This window comes from Brachyhypopomus gauderio, chromosome 2 (assembly GCF_052324685.1).
Source record: "Brachyhypopomus gauderio isolate BG-103 chromosome 2, BGAUD_0.2, whole genome shotgun sequence".
NCBI lineage: Eukaryota > Metazoa > Chordata > Actinopteri > Gymnotiformes > Hypopomidae > Brachyhypopomus > Brachyhypopomus gauderio.
In genome coordinates, this window is record NC_135212.1 from 37,375,212 (window position 1) to 37,397,999 (window position 22,788).

Here is a 22,788-nt window from a genome sequence, read left to right on the forward strand (position 1 = left end):
TTATTTATTTTCAAGAGTCAGAAGGTGATGAATTCATATGTGAAGTCACACGTATGCCTGTCATTTTGTGTATGTTTACAGTATTCAGCATGTTGTCATAACTAAAGACAATGGCTCCTTGGGGAGCTGACCTCAGAGAGTGACAACAACCCCAGAGAGTGGTACAACCTCAGATAGAGCTTATAACCCCAGACAGTGCCTACAACACTACAGACTGCCTACAACACTAGAGAGTGCCTATAACCCCAGAGAGTGCCTACAACCTCAGAGAGTTCCTACAATGTCAGAGAATGCCTACAGCCACAGAGAGTGCCTACAACCTCAGAGTACCTATAACCTCAGTGCCTACAGTCCCAGAGGATGCCTACAGCCCCAGAGGATGCCTACAACCTCAGAGAGTGCCTACAACACTAGAGAGTACCTACAACCTCGTCTAACATTTTCATCACTGGTACATGAATCCCACCACTTCACTGTTCAGAAATCTTTGACATTTTCATCAGTGGTATTTCACGAATATTTTATTCTTTCACACACATGAAAAAACTTACTAACAAAATATGCACACTGTATGTGTGTATTTATATTACTGTGTGTATACCCATGCCTGTATGCTGTATACTTGAATGTACTTTATGAGAACTGGTTATGTGAGGCATATCAAAAGAAAGCAGTAAAATGCACACACACATGCACATACACACACATGCATTCACACATACATACACACATATATGCAGACAAACACACATATACACATAGACACACACATATGCACACACACACACACACACACATGCTGCAAGGTCAAGGATGTTGTCTGCTTGGCTTGGAAGTAGGGCAGCTGTGATTGAGACCAGCCACAGACAGACACACACACACACACACACACACACACACACTCCCACACGTGCATGTATGCTCACACAGGACTCTACCCCTCCTCTTCATCACTTACATGTACGTGTACTCGATCACACAGAGATAAGGTCATTAACCCAGACAGACAGCTGGTAGGTGGCAGCCTCTATAACGGTGCTCCCTTCAAAAAACCACAGAAATCACTAACGCTAACTCTAACATCATCATTGCTAACCCTAACACCATCATTATTAACCCTAACCCCAACACCATCATTACTAACCCTAACATCATCATTATTAACCCTAACCCCAACACCATCATTACTAACCCTAACACCATCATTACTAACCCTTACCCCAACACCATCATTACTACCCCTTTCACTTACCCCAACACCATCATTACTAACCCTAAGCCCAACACCATCATTACTACCCCTTACCCTAACCTCAACACCATTGCTAACCCTATCCCCAACATCATCATTACTACTCTTACCCTAACCCCAGCACTATCATTACTACCCCTTACCCTAACAGCATCACTTTCCACTCTGCAAACACAGCATTGTAGGACTCAGTATTCAAAAGTACATAAACAGACGTGTTAGACGTAAACATCTGGGTTTCATTTCAGGCAGATGCAGTTTAGATCCTGAACATTCCTTTACTTTACAGTCCTCCTGAGCTTTATAGTTTTGCTTTACCGTAAATGTTGTGTAACCCATCAGCATTGAGGTTTAAGCATCTCCTGAAATATTTCTCACTTGTCTGTATTATTTCTGTCTCCTTTAACAGTTTTATACAATGATAAAGCACATTTACACCAGGGTTTCAGACACTGCTGTGACCCCCTGATGGATTGTATGTATCGTATGATTTTCTACGCTGATCTAGAATGTAGCTTTTTTCACTGAGTCAGCATCATGAGGTCATTACAGCTCCTAGTCTTCCACAGTCCATGCAGCATTTGTTACTAATGCTGACAACTGATGCTCACCAATACTAACAGTTACTGGGACTCACTGGGCTGCTTCTCATGTTTACTGAATCTTAACAAAGACTTAAAATGTGTGACTTACTCCCATCTTGAGTTTATTGAAATAATGTCAATAAATAATCTCAACGCATTATCTTTACAGCCCAGTGTTTGTCTGAAGTAATCCATCATAATTCAGCATCTGGGGGAGGAGTTATGACACCAGTTACCTGGATATCTTCAACCAGTAAGGTGGCAAAGTTTCTACAGTGTTGATTTTAGTTTCCTGTCGTTTGTTTGCAGCAGAGAAAAGGTGTGTGTACAAACATCTATACAAGATGTTTGTAGTCCATCCCTAAGTAACAGTCCACCGACATAGTCCGTTACTAAGCAACAATCCACCGATATAGTTCGTCTCTAAGCAACAGTCCACCAATATAGTCTGTCAATAAGCAACAGTCCACCGATATAGTCCATCTCTAAGCAACAGTCCACCGATATAGTCCGTCAATAAGCAACAATCCACCGATATAGTCCATCCCTAAGCAACAGTCCTCCGGTATAGTCTGTAAATAAGCAACAGTCCACAGATATAGTCCGTCAGTAAGCAATAGTCCATCGATATAGTCCGTCAATAAGCAACAGTCCACCAGTATAGTCTGTCAATAGGCAACAGTCCACCGATATAGTCCATCACTAAGCAGCAGTCCACCAATATTGTCCGTCACTAAGAGTCCGTATGTCAGTGCACACTTTCCATCCCCACGATGCATCTCTGCCAAATTAGCAAGGCTGCAAAATTAAGCAATACACTTTACTTCTCAGATTCCACAGTTTCTATTATCACATTACTGTCTGTAATCAGATTATTGAAGATGAATTGCACATAATTGTGCATAAACAGCATCTTGTAATCTCATTAATGCATGGATCCCAGAGCTGCTATGAGGGCTATGCAACACTAATTCAGAGCTGAGATGTTTTCATGATAGATCAATTCACTAGACTTGAGTGTGACCTACGGAGGGCAGGGAGGCTGAGATTAGCTCTGGATGGATGTTCCCTTGAACTGGCTTCCTCAGCAGACCAAACCATTATCTTACATGTATCCTTCAGCAATCGAGTTTACTGGAACTTAATCATAGACTAAAGCCGCCCCCTTCATTCCTGACTGTGGGCTAATCTAATGGAGCTATCGTTCTACCGAGGCTCTTTGGGCTTTTGTGGGGTTTGGGGCTCAGACACAGGCCACAGTCTGAACAGTTTGACTTTGACTGATGAAGAAATATGAAGATGTGTGGTTACTGCTTGTTAATAGAGATATTGAAAGGTATCATATTAAGATTGAGATATGATTGAGATATAAGGTATGATGATTGAGATATAAGATATGATGATTGTCTTTATGGTAAAGAACTTATTGTATTCAGTATTGTGTTCAATATTGTGGTGTTTCCCCAAGCTTACTATTTGAAACAAGAAGGAATGATTTCTTTCTCAGAGATGCAGTTGTGCATGCATGAATACACACACATACACTCACACACTCATGAAGAGTGTATGAGCTTGGAGTGTTTGAACCCCTGAGCATTTCAATTAAACAAACAGGTTCTGTTCGCATAAGCTCCTATAAAGGAGATCGATGAGGCCGAACATGAAATCTCACACGCACACAGTACCATCCCCTGACCTTTACTCCTCGGAATTTCATAATTTATAGTCACGGGACAGCGTGCAGAGCCAGCGAGGGAAATATATCTGCACATTCCATTGTGTTAATGCAAGAGTGTGGCCAGAGGCGCAGGCTGGCCAGTTCCATTAGAGAGATTGTGATAGCAGAGATGAACAGGCCATTGGCAGCCCAGAGACTTAATGAATTGCTCTGTCTGATCGTCAGACGTTTCAAGGGGCCCCTGTGCATATTTTATTTGATTTATTTATTTATTTATTGTTTAACACAGATTTTGCTGTGTCTGATTAAAATGGCTCCAGTATTTTACTGAAGAGATGTCTGTGAAGCAGTCTGGGTAATGATAAAAAAATGCTTCTTTGCTTCTCAGTCCAAATGCTATCAGTTTTATGCTGCTTATTTTGATGCAGAGAAGTATCTGTACCTGTAGCTCAGATATGAGGAGCATCATGGGGCTCTTTGTAATCCCCCAGGACCCTGGACCCCCCAGGGCTCTTCCCCATGTTTGTAATCATACTGTGAGCTGAAACACTAGAGACATCACAGGTAGCTCAATGGTGTTGTATGTGGTACGGTGTGTGGTATGGCATATGTGTGGTAAAGTATGGTATGGATGTGCATGGTTTGTGTTTGGCATACATGTTAGTTAAGATGCCAATTGTAATTGTAATTGTAATCAAACTGTGAGTTGAAACACTAGAGACATTACAGGTAGCTCAATGGTGTTGTATGTGGTACGGTGTGTGGTATGGCATATGTGTGGTAAAGTGTGTGGTTTGTGTGTGGTATGTGTTTGGTATACATGTTAGTGTTAGTATACATGTTGCCAATTGTGATTTTCACCCCAATCGAAATTTGTCCTCCGCATTTTACCCATCTGTGCGGTTAGAACACACACACACTAGTGATCACTAGGCTGTGGTACACACGTGCCCAGAGTGGTGGGCAGCCCTAGCCCAGCGGCGAGGGAGCAGTTGGGGTTAGGTGCCTTGCTCAAGAGCACCTCTGTCATGGCCTGGGAATCAAACCCATGACCCTCCAGTCACAAGACCAGTTCCCTAACCACCAGACCATGACTGCCCAAAGCTTCTGCTGCCCTTCTGCTGCCCACACTATGTGTGTGGTTGGATATATGTGGTATGGGTGTGGGATGTGTGTGGTTTATGTGTGGTATATGTATGGGATGTGACAGGGCTATGATCTTGGTGCTGTATGGGATGAGGTCTGTGGGTGTAGAACAGAACTCCAGCCATCCACCCTGCTCACATCAGGGGGCCACATCATGCAGAACTCCAGGGGTCTCCCGGCCTTCAGCAAGGAGGCAACCTGGAGCAGCCAGGGAGCACAAAAAGGGCACAGAACATCGATACCCAAGAGGCGAGGTTAAGGGAGGCTGTATTTACCACATATCGTCGTCAGCATTATCAGAAGGACAGCCAGCATTGTGAACTGCCATGGTTCACAGACAGAACTGAGCAGGACTCTTTCTTTGGTTAAAGTCAAGAAAGCAACAGCACTCCTGTCTGAGGGTCTGGAGGTCAGAGAGTTCACAGGAGGATGGCGAGACACCAGGAGGACGGCACTGCGCCGTCGCGGTCTGATCTCCACATTTGCTCTTTTTGTGAGGACATTGATCTGGTAGAGGTAGAGTCTTTTGAAACCATGCTGCTATTGACTCAAGTAGCTCTGGTGCTGCGATGACGGGCAAGGCGGGGTGGGGGGCATCGCCCCCTGCTGGCCAGCCGCCGGGCCTCTGTGGGAGCTCTTTCATGTATCCCAGCGGTTGCCTGACCTTTGGCAAGGCCACAGCTCTGGACCTGGCACCCCCAGTGGACCCTCAGACCCCCAGGCCCCCCACATCACCCCCCCCCCCCCCCCCCCCCCCCCCGCCGCACTCCCCCAGACCCCTCCATAATCCATACATCCTCACACAGCACACACACCATCACCATTCTAGGATACTGCTTCCTCTCTATGCAGCAGTGGGAACCGAAGACTCGGGAGGTTTGAAACATCGATGACAGAAAGGGCAGGTGAGTCTCCTGGAGCGTGCGCCTCAGGACCTGTGGACCACGTGTCAGAAAAGAAGATGTTAGATGCTCGCGTACGTTTTTACATGGCTCTGCGTGGAACTTTACAAGGTGAAGTTGCTCTAATTCGATCCACACATAACTGTGTAAAGTGTGTTTGCCATCTCCAGTAAGGAGGAGCACTCAACAACCTGAATAATCAACTAACATTGAAGCTTCAGTGCTTCAGTGACACTTTCCTACTATTACACACTGGCCTTAGAGGTGATATATTAACCTTAGAGATCATATACTGTATATTACTTATGGCTCTGATTGTAGGCTCTGATTGCTTTATTTTCTTTCCATAATACAAAACAATGTGTGTGTTTACACTTTATCTTTCACACTATGGAACATATATTCACACACACAAAACATTACCCTAATCTAACCCAGCAGTCCTGCTCACTGTGGTCTGAGTGTGGGAGAGAAGTATGCTCTCACCATGGAGCTGACTTATTTCCGGATGTCCCCCACCAGGATCAGCCTGGACGGGTAAGTCTCCGATGACTTGGCATCACTTTTATTGATCTCCTTGTGCACTGTATAATCTGTAAGAGCTGGCAACAGGAAGCAGACCTCCTCTAGAGTACCATGCTGAGACTGCACTGGCCTGTGGTTCTCTAATGATTGACTCGGTTTGAACATGCTGATGAGCAGAAGCTATATGAGACAGACAGAGAGGGATAAACAGACAGAGAGGGACAGACAGACAGAGAGAGAGAGAGAGACAGAGATGAAAAGAGATGGTAAAACAAGGGCAGAATCAAGTAATTTGGTAAGCAAAGAAAAACTAGCATTGTATGCCACCAGCGTGTGGATGTGTGTGTGAGTGAATGAGAGAAAGATGGATAGAAAGAGAATCCATGCATGTGTGTGGGAGAGACACACAACTGTCTGCTTTGCCCATCTTTTGATCTGTCTGGCCCTGATCATAATAGTTCTTGGGCAAGACCCATTCTGACTAATTTCAGCAAATAAGAGGTGTGTGCATCACATGTGATTCATCGTGAAACACACACTGATCTTAGCAGCTGCACTGCCAGCAATCAAAGGACAACACAGCCTCACTGGATGTGTCCTAACTCACTGCTCCTGCACTGAATCTCCTGGAACCAGACACAAACCTACAGACACACATGCCTATTTACTCTGTCCAACTTGCTTTTATTTAATTAGGAAATCAGTCATGGTCTAGTTCAAGCTAATGAATAATTTAAGTGCCAGTAGCTTGGTTTTGGCTACAGAAATGTTTTTTGCCTGTGTTTGTATCAATCTAGCTACGACTGGCATGGCTTCCACAGGTTCACCTCAGTGCTCATGTGGCCAGTAAGCTGTACCTCAGGACTGAACTGCTCTATTGGCCAGAGAGCAACCATAGAACCATACAACCGTACAACTATACAGTAGAATCCCGGAACTCGACGCTAATTCGTTCCGGAAGGAGTATCGAGAAGCGATGCAGTCGAGTTCTGAATAAATTTTCCCCATAAGAAATAACTGAAATCGGATTAATCCATTCTCAACCATCAAGTGGAATTCCAATGCTAAGTCCGTCACACGAATGCCTTTTTCATACTTCCCTATGATCGCCTTTTTCAACTCTATTGTTGTTCTGATCGTTTTCCTCTTCTGCTTTTCTGCTGTCTTTCTTGGGACTTTTTTTGTCCCAAGAAACCACAAAAAACAACCAAAATACAGCAAAAGCTTGGAGCACAGCCTCAAAATGGTTAAAATTTTGAACAACAACAGCAACTAAAGGCTCAGTTATACTTTCGCGAGTGACCGTAGCGCTAATAATGTGATAAAAAGCTAATTATTGCTAATCATTTCAAGCATATGTATAAACATGTATCTTAATTAAGTTTAAGGTGCTGGAAAATATGAAAACAAGTGCTTGAATTCCACCTTGTAAAGGTGTATGAACCCTGCAAACATGACTTTATTCATTGCGCTGAAGCGCGGCACGCACGAAGTTACAAAATTTGAGAGGTGCACGACAGGTGTTCTGTCGAATTTTTCTACCTTATCGATATTTCCTACCGTGTCAGACAGCATTGCATATTTGTAGACGTATCTCTGTAGAGTTTGTTTACCTTATGGAAACGTCATAATGTAGCGCAAATCAACGTTTAAAAGGTAGGATAATCTTGACAGCCTAAATGTCATTATATAAGAGCATTAAGTTCATCAATACTATAGGTAGGATATTTCGACAGACTAAATGTCATTATAAAACATCATTAAGTTCATCAACACTATAGTAGCCTACTGCACTGTTGAAATGCACGAAATGTAATGTTGAGAATGAGGAGGCAGGAAAAATCGATGGGTGTAGTAGCCAGCCACGAAAATCATGAAGTAATAGTGAATTGCACATGCGCAGTAAGCCTAGGTAGGAATTTTCGATGGTTAGGAACGGAGCGAACACCGGAGCGACCGCGATTGCGTCATTTTTGCCGCGCAGACCCTCGCATCAGTCGCGACGCGTCAAATATAAACCTAGCTTAAGCGCCAACTAGCGGCATGTGACCGAAGCACGAACTGTATTTTGTTTACAAAAGTCACAAGAGTTGGGTTGGATTCCGAAGTTTTATTCGAGCTCCAAGACAAAATTTTCTCGAAATTTTGCGTCGAACTCCGAATATGTCGAGCACTGAGACAGTTGAGTTCCGGCGTTCTAATGACCATACAACTATATAACCATACAACCATATAACCATACAACAATATGTGACGGGCAGGTGTGAGCAACAAAAAGGAAGCGATCACGCCAAGTCTCAGGGAAAAAGGGTGGTTTAATATAAAGTGTGCAAACCTAAAACCCGTGCAATAGATCCAAATTAAGGATATAATGACCAGCGGTCAACTGGTACAAAGACAAGACATATATAGACAGACAAACGACCATCAGGTGGGAACGGATCACGGGCTCCGCCCACCTGAGGGGCGTACACGACGTCACAAAACAACAACAACACAGCCGCTGTGGACAGAGGCGGCCGGTAGGGGGCCGCCTCACCGTGACAGACCCCCCCACCAAGCCGCACTCCCCTCCACTGGGTGTGTGGCACACAGCGGCTGCACAACAACACGAAGGGGCAGGAAGGCAAGGACAGGCAGGGACACACCTCCTGCAGTCCACGAGCTGAAACACAAAACACATAACATTAGTCAGCTCACCTCCCTGGGCGGGACCCTGGACCGACTGGGCCGTCAACAAGACAAAACCACGCCCCGGTCGGTCACAGGGCCCTCACGCCCTAACCGGCCTTAAGCCGCATAGCCCCACAGGTGCGAGGACGGCGGGCCTCGGCTCCTTGTCCGTCCGGGGTGTATGTGTGTGCAGGTTACCTCCCTGGGGCGTGGCTACGTCACCTCCAGGACCCCGTGGAAGGGTCTCCGTCCTGTGCAGGAGCTCTTCAGACCGGAGCCCCATGGTCCCCAAACATCCGGGGGCCCCAGCCCTCTAGGGAGGGGCTCTTTCCGACCGGGCTCCGGTCACCCCACAACATAAGGGGGCTCCTGCCAGCTGGAGACCCCCACAAGGTCCAGGAATGCCACGATTCAACGCCAGGGAGAAGCACCTGCACATAAAACACAAATGCACACACACACACCCACACACACCAACACAGAACACAAACGCGCACTACCCTGATCCCCCCTCCAGGGGGGAGGGGTCTCCATCCTAACTCAGGAGAACCCCCCACTTACCTGGTCAGGGCCTCCCTCGGGAGCGACGCCCTCCGTGCCACACCCCATGGCACGGGACCACAGCCGGTCCCCCCCCAAACACACATTCAGGGGGAGGAGCATGCGTGGAATTACACACAAACATTAGACAACACGTTAGGACACAACACACACGCAACTACTAGACAAACAAAACAGTGTACAAACAGACAGACTGGACCCACACATGCGCGCTCTACATACACATACACAATAGTGACGCGCCGCTCCAAGTCGCAGTCGCTCCCCACATAAAACACAAGACACACGGGGAGCGAGGCGACAGTGACGAGCGGCGACCGCGTCACACATGAAACATTTAACATGAAACAACGAGCACGCACACAGATCCACACGTCCGTCAACATGTACACATTTTTCCCACACAAAACATGAAGAGCGCTCCCAGGGAAGACGTCCTGGTCCTCGCCGCGCCACAAACACAAACACGGCGGAGCTCTTCAAACAAACAAACAAACAACAAAAACGAAGAGTATTTCCAGGGCGAGAGCCCTGTCCCTCGCCGTGCCACAAACAACACAAAAGCACGGCGGATCTCTTCAAACAAACACCACGCAGACAAACACTTACCACGAGACATGACCACGAACGAAGGAGAAAGTAAAAGAGACTCGGCGGCTTCCGAAGGGTGGCTGGTCATTCTGTGACGGGCAGGTGTGAGCAACAAAAAGGAAGCGATCACGCCAAGTCTCAGGGAAAAAGGGTGGTTTAATATAAAGTGTGCAAACCTAAAACCCGTGCAATAGATCCAAATTAAGGATATAATGACCAGCGGTCAACTGGTACAAAGACAAGACATATATAGACAGACAAACGACCATCAGGTGGGAACGGATCACGGGCTCCGCCCACCTGAGGGGCGTACACGACGTCACAAAACAACAACAACACAGCCGCTGTGGACAGAGGCGGCCGGTAGGGGGCCGCCTCACCGTGACACAATATAATCATACAACTACAAAACCGTACAACTATATAACCATGCAACCATATAACCATACAACAATATAACCATACAAAAATATAATTAATTAATTGCTTTCAGTCTGTGTGGGAGACACATTTCCCTGTACCCCCAGGGCCAAGAAACGAAGGCTTTGCTGTGTTGGTGAATGTTCAGGGTGTTGGGACGGGCTGCAGCGTAGGAGGGTTGTTCATCTTTATAGAGTCCCAGAGTGACGGGGATGTCAAGAGTTCACGCTCATCGCACTAATTGAGGCCTGTTTATGGTGGCACTGGAAACGTTGCCATGCTGACAGTGCTGACTAAAAACTAAAGGCCAAAGCCGTGCTGTCTGCAGAGAGAGGAGGGGATTCGCTGTCATCACTGAGAGCTTGAGTGCAGCTGTAGCGTTTGAGTTGGTGTCATCGTCGGTGAATGACAAGATAGGGATGTAATGATTGGGTGAAAACTGTGTTGTGTTGCTTGGAATGTTGACAATTACAAGCGTGCTGTTGCAGAGTGTGCTCAGAGTGTGCTGATAGTGACACACACATAAAATACATTTGAAATACACACACACACACACACACACGCACACACATATCTACATATATATATATATATATATATATATATATATATATATATATATATATATATATATATATATATATATATATATATATATTTGTGTGTGTATTTCAAATGTATTCCGTACATTTACTTATTAACAGGCTGGATCTACACACACACACACACATATATGTGAGCATATATATATATATATATATATATATATATATATATATATATATATATATATATATATATATATATATATATATATATATATATGTATGTGTGTGTGTGTGTGTGTGTGTGTGTGTGTAGATCCAGAATATGCACACTGGCAGCCTCAGTGTGAACAGGCAGCATATTAACAGGCTGGATCTACACACACACACACATATATGTGAGCATATATATATATATATATATATATATATATATATATATATATATATATATATATATATATATATATATATATATATATATATATATATATATATATATATGTATGTGTGTGTGTGTGTGTGTGTGTGTGTGTGTAGATCCAGCCTGTTAATATGCTGCCTGTTCACACTGAGGCTGCCAGTGTGCATATTCAGATGGGCCACATAGACTGTTTGTTTTGTTCCATCTCAGCATCAGCTGCTGCAATTCAATAATTATTATTGATCTGTTCACTGTCAGTCTGAGTCCAGTGAGAGAAATAAAGAAGGGGAGGGGGAGATGGAGAAATGTGATGGACAGCAGAGGGGATTGGTCAGTGCTGAGAGCTGAGTAGATGGGATTGGTCAGTGCTGAGAGCTGAGTAGATGGGATTGGTCAGTGCTGAGAGCTGAGCAGATGGGATTGGTCAGTGCTGAGTGCTGTTTTGCCATGGACAGTACAGTGAAAGGGGGACAGACAGGGAGAAGCAGTGGGATGGATGGAATGAGAGGGCAATGGAGTCTGGACAGAACTTGTGTGGCACTCCTGGTCCAGCTATATGCTGTACACATTGGTTACCATTTTCAAAGTGCAGGAAAACAAATATGCAGGGCCTTTAGATTCAAATGTCACTGTGCAGCTGCATTGATTTGCGCCCCAGAGCAGAGTCTGGGTGTGTGTGTGTGTGTGTGTGTGTATGTGTGTGTGTGTATGTGTATATATATTACACATTACATTACACATTACATATATATATATATATATATATATATATATATATATATATTGTCTTTCGCAGATATTGTGGAGTAGACACAGTGTGTGTGTGTGTGTGTGTGTGTGTGTGTGTGTGTGTGTGTGTGTGTGTGTGTGTGTAATGTCTTTGTCATCCCTGGTCTCCACCTGTCAGGGTTTGTCCCCCCTGTCTATTTGTAACTCCACCCTTGTTCTTGCTGTCACCGGTGTTTGGTTATTGCTTTTGTTATCCCTGTGAATTTACAGTTCGATTTGGTTCTTTTCTCAGATCAGAATTGAAATTCTCAAAACTGTTCATTCAATCTCCACATCTCCTTGTCACTTGTGCACATCATTATCACATTTCTCAATGTGTTTCAAATTTTGTAGACGCTTTTGTACATTTTGCAAATGGTCATGGACAATTGTCTGTTTTTTGCATTATTCATTGCTTATGTCATGTTTATCAAAATGTGTTATACAAATTGTGTGTTGAATTGTCTTACCCTCCAAAACATTTAGGCTTTAGATCATCACCTAGGTCCTTACATGCAAAAGTGCTGAACATGTTGTCATGATCTATCAAGCATAATTTTTTTATATATATATTTTGGTAATTTTTCCTACCGTGATTAAATTGTTTGCAGGTGAATCTTGGCATTCAGTTACAGTAAAAAAGGCAATTTGTGAAGGTTTAGATCAACCAATGGTCTCAACCACAGGTCAGAGGTGCATTTCATGAACCTTTACTGTAATTGGCAAACATTTATAGACGCGAAACCCTGCAGTATCACAAAGTCTCATAAATGAAAGAAAAGGCTGTGTACAGGGTGAACAGCCAAGAAGATGGGTAAGCCTGTGTGTTGTAAGGCTGAGGGGACAAAACAGAGGAAGAGGTTTGTCCCAGGTGAAATAAGGGCAACTATTATGGACCATGTTTTACATGTAAGTCATGGTCTCACAATGGCTGAAGCTGGTCGCTGGGTGCAGCCGAATATTGGAAGAACAACTGTGTTTTCAATCATTCAAACATTTCACATAGAAAACATGTATGTGATTCAGAAATGTGCTATCTGCTGTAATGCTGCATACTGACATAAATTCTGAAATGTTATAAAATTTTACGTTTGGCATTTTTACATTCTTATACCATCAAGACTATCTCATAGGGGTGGCCGGTCCCATTTTCACACCTCAACAAGATGAGGTGGTATGTGTTCAGGCTGTTTTGAATGTGTACAGTAAGTTTCTAATTTTGCGTTGGGTTTTGTGTAAGTTTGTATTTTGTGTGTAACATGTATTGTTTCATTTGATATACAGCAGTGTTCTTGAAATCAAAAGCTTAGCTAGTTTCCATCAGAATATACTTACAGTCTGCACTGACAACAAGACTAAGTATTTTGACTGCCTTGTTCATAGGCAATGGCACACAAGATATCCTGATGGCACTGATAAATTGATTGACCTAAATATTTGCTTTTGGGGAAAAAACAAAGAATTCAGAATGAAGTATGTACTTTTACAGGTATTTAATTGAATTTTACTGTTTGCATTAACTGGAGAAATGCACTTGTGATGCCAATGTAAACCATGATGTGAGAAATAGAAAAACTTTTCTAAACTGAGAAAAACTGTAACCCTATGTTTTGTATAGTTTATGGCCGGTTATTAATGGAATTAGGTGTTGTGTCCATGGTGTTCACAGTTTGTTCACTTGCTGTTATGTTTATATTCTCCATGTGTTTACTTATGTTCCTGTGTTCATTTCTTGTGTTATCATTGATTGTGGTTTCTTGTTAAAGTCCGTGTTCATCTCCTTCCTGGATTATTGGTCTACATCATGTTTGTTTCAGTCGCGTTGAGTGTATTGTCTGTGTTCTCCTTGTTTCTGTATTCTTACATTTTGTATTTAACTTAAAACCTATTACAGTAAAATATCTTCCGTGATTGTGTCCTTTCCACAGAATTGTTGCTGGTGACAACATCACATGCTTTCACAGATATTGTGGATTGGACATGTATGTATGTATGTATGTATGTATGTATGTATGTATGTATGTATAGATAGATAGATAGATAGATAGATAGATAGATAGATAGATAGATAGATAGATAGATAGATAGATAGATAGATAGATAGATAGATAGATAAGAATTGATCAAACTGAAAAAGAATTATACTTCACTTCAGAATGTTGTAGTAAGAACTGGTGTAAAAGTGCTATCTTTTACTCCAACTACCATGACATTAAACAGTATATCACATGTGTTGGTGAAGCTGCACTGTGTCCTAAGTGAGTTGACAGGAGAAAACTGAAATTACTCTCCACAGCTCCCATGCTGAGCTAATGGGGCTTCTCTCTTTCTGCTCACAAACCCAATTAAAGCAGGAGATCTCGCACTGATAAATGCCACCTATCCATCCATCCCTCCATCCATCCATTCGCAGACTCACCAGACAGATCTTTCATTTCTAAATATATATGCGACCACACTGCAGCCACACTGTTGAGAGTCCCTGGGCCGAGAGCATTACAGCATTGGCTTCCGCTGAGAGGAGATTTTAGATGGTGATCTGATATATAATTTGAGTGAGAGGTACCGTGCTGCTGGATTAAGCCTGGACAGGGATGTGCTGGAGGCAAGCGCGGGAGCGCAACGTTTTATTAACAAAACCAACGGAAAAGAACAGACAACAACAAAGTCAAATAATGATAAACCAAACAGATGCAGACAAATAAACACAGCTAACTGAAAACAATGAGATGTTAAACAAGGTAAGTGTGATGCTGAGTGCTCGTCAACGAACGAAGCAGCACAGAACACAGATACAAACTTAAACGTTTTATTGTAGTGAAGCGCAAAGAGCGCACGTGGAACACTCACACATAAACACGTGTAGGACTCTGACAAAGACGAGCACAGGACATTGCGCTAACGCATATTAAATAGATGCACAACACAATCCCCCAGTGATCACGAGACGAGCCACAGGTGAGACCGATGAACATGTTCACTGACAAACCACACCCACGGAAATACATATACGGACATAACCAGACGCAGACGACATAAACACACGCTCAAAAGGAGCCCATTTAAGAGCTGTTCCGTGACAGTAAATATGGCGAAAGCAGATATCGATGTATGAATTAATGAATTAATGAATGATTCAATTTATATAGTGCCTTTCAGGATACCCAAGGTGTAAACTACTAACTAAACCTAAATCTAAATATACAAACTAAACCTAAATATACAAACTAAAACAGTTAATTACATGAGCATGCTTAAGGAGTGCACAAGAGACTTGGCAAACGAATACCAGAGTACAGAGAGTTCTTCAAAGCACAAAGATGATTCGAGTTCAACCACATATATTTCAGATATTGGATTGGATTTGGATTACTCTTTACTGGGTGTAAACATAAAGATGTCTAATATGAATGTTGTGAGAAAATATGAAGAAAGAGCAGAGACCTAGATCAGAGATATAGAGCAAACCTACAGTAGAGACCTAGAGTGAAGACCTACAGCAGAGACTTAGAATGGAGACCTATAGCAGAGACCTAGATCAAAAGACCTACAGCAGAGACCTACCCTTAAAAAGTAGTATACTTAAAGTTCATTTTATTAAGTATACTTCAGTATAAGTATAAGTATAGCAAGTATACTACAGACCATATACTTTAAATGTACTAGAAGGTATACCAATTTTACTTTTTCAGACTAAATTGGAACATTTCTAGTTTATAAAAGTATACTTTACAGTTCATTTTAAGTTTTCAAAAGTACACTTTATAGTATAAAACAAGTATACTTATCTATATGCTATCAATGTACTTGGTATATCCTTCTCGTATGCTTAGTATACCACAAGTACACTTATCAATATACTGCCATTGTACTAGTTATACTTCAAGTCTATTTTTATTGTATACTTTAAGTATACTGTTATTTCACTAGTTTACTTTAAGTTTGCTTGGCATATTACTTGTAGCTTACTATTTATGTACTTGAAATATACTCCTTAAAGTATTCTTAAAGTTTACTGTATGTACACAAGAGTGTGATGCATTTATAAAATCCCAAAACAGAATGTTGAAAACAAGTTCGATATATTTTCAAACATTTCACACATTTAAAAAACAAATACATACATACAAATACAATAAAGTCCTTCCTTAGTGGAGAAAATGAAAGGAAAAAGTGCACATTTGCATGTAAAAAAATATAAACATAATGGTCTCTCCGAGATCAAGTCCTTGTTTGTAAAACGTGGTAATGTGACGCTGGGGTGCGAGATAAGGACGAGACACGGAGTCCTACCTTGCGGTACAAACGGCACTTTATTTAACACATGAAAAGCGCAGACAGCGCATGTGAAACACTTATATATGTAAACATGATCGACTCTGACAAAGACGAGACACTGTGCGAATGCACATTAAATAGACAAACCACATAAGCCCCGAGTGATGACGAGACAAGCCACAGGTGAGACCAATTAACACATCTAGACACATCCACACCCACAAAGATACACAAACGACTCGACTTAGACAACATAAACACATGTCCAAAGAGGAGGGGTCAGGGGCTGTAGCGTGACAGGTAAAGCAAAACTTGTGCATATGCTTGAAGAAATGTTAACATAAACATAACATTTTAAACTCCAGCATTACACTATTAATATATAAATTAAAAGTTAAGCATGAGTCAATGACTTGACCTTATTATGCACTTGGAGCAAGATATAGTAAGTATTAGTACTTTGTGGCAAAAAGATGTAAAAAGTATACTAAGTATACGCAGTGTGCAGTGATGAAATGCCATTGAGAAGAAACTGTAACAATGTTTCCCAGAATTCTGCACATAACAATACATCTCTCTGGCGCTCCAGAACGTGCTGGATCCTTCTTGAAGGAAAACGCATCAATTCTGTTCGACACTTATTAATAACGCAAGGCCTCAGATAGCAGCATCAGCCCTTGACGATGTCCAACAGTGAAATGGATGTGGTCTGCCAAGGGTAGAGGAGGGGTAGGATGATTTCTGATGGCCTCTGCCTGTCAGTGCAGAGGAGCAGACCGAGCTGAGTATGGGGGTGTCTGGAACAGCTTTGACTCCTCTCGTCTTCCGCCTGTTAATTATGACCTGCTGTCGACTGCTTGCCACGTGTCGCGCAACTCAAGGAGTCTGCACATGACACTGTTTCCCTCTGACACCTGCCTGATGATTGACAGCACAGCCTTGAACCAAACTTTCTCTCTTTTTTTGAAGTTTCATTCATATTAAGTAAAAAAAAATCCTAAAGCAGCTGGAGGGCGAGGGGGGGGTTTGTGGAGAGCTGTCAGACCATACAACCAAAGACATGACTGAGAGAAAATGGCCTTTTACAAAGTTTTATTCGTTATCACATTTCAGATGTTTATGTTTCTAGTGTCTTTCTCACCCTGCCTGTCTTGTGTATGTGGAAGCACTCACAGTAGAATCGATTAATGTTGTTTGTTACCCTAACCCTAGGTGGTGGTGATGGGGGGTTTGTGGGTTTCCCTAACCTTAGGTGGGGGTGATGGGAGGTTTGTTGGTTACCCTAACCCTAGGTGGTGGTGATGGGGGGTGTGTGGGTTTCCCTAACCCTAGGTGGTGGTGATGGGAGGTTTGTTGGTTACCCTAACCCTAGGTGGTGGTGATGGGAGGTTTGTTGGTTACCCTAACCCTAGGTGGTGGTGATGGGAGGTTTGTTGGTTACCCTAACCCTAGGTGGTGGTGATGGGGGGTTTGTGGGTTTCCCTAACCCTAGGTGGTGGTGATGGGAGGTTTGTTGGTTACCCTAACCCTAGGTGGTGGTGATGGGCCGTTTGTGGGTTGTAGCAGAAGGAGGCTGAAGGAGTAATATTTCATACACAGAATTAAGTTCAAGCCTCATCACAGGCTCCTCTGAATGGAAACAGAAAAGTTCAGCTGGCCATGTGTGTATGTGTGTGTGTGTGTGGGGTGTGTGTGTGTGTGTGTGTGTGTGTGTGTGTGTGTGTGTGGGAGGTGTGTGTGTGTGTGTGTGTGTGTGTGTGTGTGTGTGTGTGTGTGTGTGTGTGTGTGTGTGCGTGCCTGTGTGTGTGTGTGTGTGTGGAGGTAGAGAGAGAGAGACACCTTCTTTCTAGCAAGAGTCAATAATCAATCGATCATTAACAGGAAAGTCCATTTTCATTTTCAGGGGTTTAAGGCTACCTATCTTCCATTTTCCACGAGATCATACCTCCTTTACACTAAAGACCTTTTGCTATAGATTTTAGTTTGACTGAAGTCTACTGGGATCCTTCTCTGGCCTGTTGTCTTCATCTCCTGGCACGCTGACCCTCTCTGGAAGAAGCTCTGCCCTAGTCTCCATAATGTGCCACGCTCTTGGACTACACAAGAGCTCTTTGTCCTGAAGGCCATGTCTGCATGGGCGGTGGATAGCCTGCTTTCCAGCTATACGTGGATTATCAGGTTAAGTGCCACTGACCTCGGAAAACCAATAGAATCGATTATCAAGACCCCAAATTAAAGCCCTGTTGTGTTGTAAAGTGAAGAGGTTTGAGCAGGTCTCGACTGATGACATGGCACTGCCCCATGTAGAAAGTTCCAAATGGAAATGGAGAGGTAGTTATGTTCTCCAGTTCAGTGCTTAATGTGTTTGAGGTTAGGTGTGTTGTAGCAACAGTGTTTCTCATACGTGTATTTTCCTGTCCTGTGTCCTTCTGAGGGAAACTTTTCATTTTTATTTTTGATGTCATCGTACCTTGTCATTCGTGACTTTGTCATCTGCAATCTGAGGACTCATTACAGTACTGGGAGAGGGCATGTATGTCTGTGGGTAAAATACGGCTGTTTGGGGGGTTGTTTTTGATTTGTGTGCTGCAGAGAGCTTCCTGTGGCAGCCTGTCTCGTTATCATAATATCTCTCTGATTATTGATTTTTGATTATGTCTGCATTGGGTTCTGTAGACGGAGGTTTGTGGGTTATAATTTGACGTGGGGCCAGAGGCCTGGCCTGCATACTGATGAGTGGCACTCACTTTACACACACACACACACACACACACACACTGACTTTACACACATACACACTTATTTTAAACACATACACACACACACACACACTTTATGCACATACACACACACACACACACACACACACACACACACACACACACACACACACACACACACACACCCACACACACACCAGTGGTGGACGAAGTATGATGAACAGTGGTGGACGAAGTACACCAATTATGTACTTGAGTAAAAGTACAGTTACCTTGCATTGAATATTACTCAAGTAAAAGTAAAAGTATTCACCTCAATTTTTTACTTGAGTAGAAGTACAAAAGTATCTGCCTTCAAAGATACTTAAGTATTAAAAGTAAAAGTAAAAACCTTTTTTTTTCTTAGCGTCACATCAAAACCCCTAGGCCTACTCGATCAACAGGTGAACAGGAAACAGTGTCTTACAAACACAAAATACACAAAACTAGCCTATATTATCCTCACGACATTCATTTCCAAACTTTATCCATATTAATAATTCACACTAGAAAGGTAGACAAGTAGACAAACTGTTTAATATGAAAACATAATTCACCACCAAACAGAACAATAATTTCGAACCAGCCACTTCAGACCTAGCTTGGGGGACTTTTTCTGAGGTTCTACGTTGTCCACCACATGGCGGGACAGGGAAGCTAGAAGCTAGTTCTAGCACCTAGAACTAGAACTGTGTGCAGCCCTACCAACTGAACTCATAATATTAAACTTGGCCGAATAATTAATAATAATTAATATAATAATAGGGGTTATTATATTATAACATTATATTATAATGTATTATATATTATAATAATAGGGTTAATATAATAATCAGGGTTGCCAACTCTCACACAATGAGCGTGAGACACACATATTGACTGTCTTTACCAGATATTTTTTACACACATGCCGCCGCCCTGCTCCCCCAACCCTGATAATAATAATTTTAATAATAATTTTAATAATTTTGCTTCGCCTCGCTCATATTTGCTTGCCTTCGCCTCCCTCATAGGAATGAATTGCGAAGTCCGCTTCGCTTGGCCAAATTCGCGTGTATGTGTCCCCGGCTTTAACGTTTGATGTGGGAGTCTCCTGTGTTAAACTGGCGTTTAGCATCTCCACAGATTGCAATTTGGGTACTATCACACTGCTTTGGATAAAAGTATCTGTTAAATGTAGTGTATTTCAATGTGATATAATTAACTGGGGTATAAACCACCCTGTTGGTAGTACTAATGGCGAACTTACTTCGATGTGTTTTTTCAAGTTTGACAGCGAGTTCATAAATGATGACAACGATGTGTTCTTTGGAATGCAGAGGAGGAATACGAATCATTTTTCTTTTCGAGGAATTCAAAAAATTGGGCTAAATAAGGCCAGGGGTGTTGGGGAAAGCCATCTGTTGCAGCCATGTCAGATCCTCAGCCATTTAGCGTACAAATCTTAATCTCTTACTGAGCGCTGATTGGTTATAGTCTGTGACATGGTACACTTTGACCTTTCGATATTTTATTAAGGTTGATTTAAAAATGAAAAAGGAACGAGATGTTTCTGTAAATGTAACGAAGTGAAAAGTAAAAAGTTTCGCTTTGAAATGTAGTGAAGTAAAAGTATAAAGTCTTACCTTGAGTAAAGTACAGATACATGGAAATGTTACTTAAGTACAGTAACGAATTATATTTACTTAGTTACTGTCCACCACTGATGATGACACTCCCTTTACCAGTGATTGCAGCTCCTGCAGTGTAGACCAGCAGATGTTGAGGATGAAGAGCAGAGCAAGGGGTCTGAACCACACATTGGATCTGAACCACACTCTAGGTTTGAACCTTACACTGGGTCCAAACCACACATTAGATCTGAACCACACACTAGGTTTGAACCTTAGACTGGGTCTGGACTACACACTGGGTCTGAACCACATGATGGGTCTGGACCACACACTGGATCTGTACCACACGCTGGATCTGGACCTCACACTGGGTCTGGACCACACTCTGGGTCTGAACAGTGTTCAGCTGTGGAGCCCAACCAGAGGGCTCAGGTTGGCCCAGGAAGTCAATGTGCACACAGACTAGCAAACCTGCAAACAGGTTTACATAGGTGTGCTCCTGTGTAGTTCACACAAATTTATGTAGTTGTGCTACTGTGTAGTTCACACAGGTTTACATAAGTGTGCTACTGTGTAGTTTACACAGGTTTACATAAGTGTGCTACTGTATAATTTACACAGGTTTACTTAGGTGTGCTACTGCATAGTTTACACAGGTTTACATAAGTGTGCAACTGTGTAGTTTACACACGTTAGCTCACCTGGCAGAGCATGTTGGGTATTACAAATAATATTATCTGTGAATATTTAATCTACCAGACACAAATTGAGTTAAACTTGTATGTTGTTTATTAGCCACATTAGTGACTGCCAATGCGGGATTTACTGCACTTCTGCCCTGAGTGTGTTCTGTTCTCTGCCCTGGGCATTCACTGAATCCAACCTCAGAATTCAGTAAACAGCTTGTTTACAGATTCAAACATGGCCTGCATGTGTCAGACAGACATGGTTTGTAGGTAATGAAGGAGAATGTGAAGCCAGAGCTCTAGGTATGTGCTAACAGGCAGCGGGTCCTCGGGCACTGTGCTTCTCTAGGCATGCTGTCTGATGAATTTGCCTGCAGCGGTTTGAATGGAGAGGTGTTCACACTGACATCTACAGCTGTGTTGCATTAGCCCTAAAGCTTCCAATGGATCACATGTTTCTCTGGAAGAAGAATGTTCAGAAACATCTCTATACACCAGAAGCTCAGTTATTGCCTCTCTCTCTATCTCTTTCTCCTTATCTCTCTCTTTCACTCTCCCTGTTTCAAGGATCATGGACCTTTTCTTTTCAAATACATCCCTCTCCTCTCTCTCTCTCTCTCTCTCTCTCTCTCTCTCTCTCTCTCTGTAGTAAACTGCTGACTTGATTAGGTATTTGAGCCCCTGCCTTGTTTGAGGGGGGAGGGTTGTGAAGCAAGACCCAGCTAACTGCCTGAGGCTACTGCCCCACTAGCCTAACAGGGTTCACTCTCGCTGGGGCAGTCTTCACCATGAAACCATCCCTAGCCAACTGGACCAGGCCAGAGTCGAACTGCATAAACAGAAGAAACGATCAACCACTGGATGTCTGGATCTCTCTGTGGAAAGGAGCACTTCTAGACCTGTGTGGGATTAACCCTAATACTCATAGACCTGTGTGGGATTAACCCTAACACTCATAGACCTGTGTGGGATTAACCCTAATACTCATAGACCTGTGTGGGATGAACTCTAACACTAACCCTGTGTGGGTTTAACTCTAACATTGTGGGGTTAACACTAACACACACTGTGTGGGGTATCGTGACTAGCACATGAACATTTAGGAACAGACCAGCTTGTCCATATCTGAAACCTCCACACAGATCAGGTGAAACTGCTGTTCTGAAGAGAAACCCAAAGGTTTGTGGTGTGGACCTCTAAAAGGGGAAATTAAACTTTCAAAGTAATAAACTACCTTACACACTGGCACTGACTATTAGTGTGACTGACTGTATTGTATTTTTATGGTTTTAACTTGTCTCTGGGGCTCACCTGCTGCTGTATAGAATATGAGCTCTACCTCATGTGTGTAGCACCTGACTGTGTTGTGTATATATATGGCGT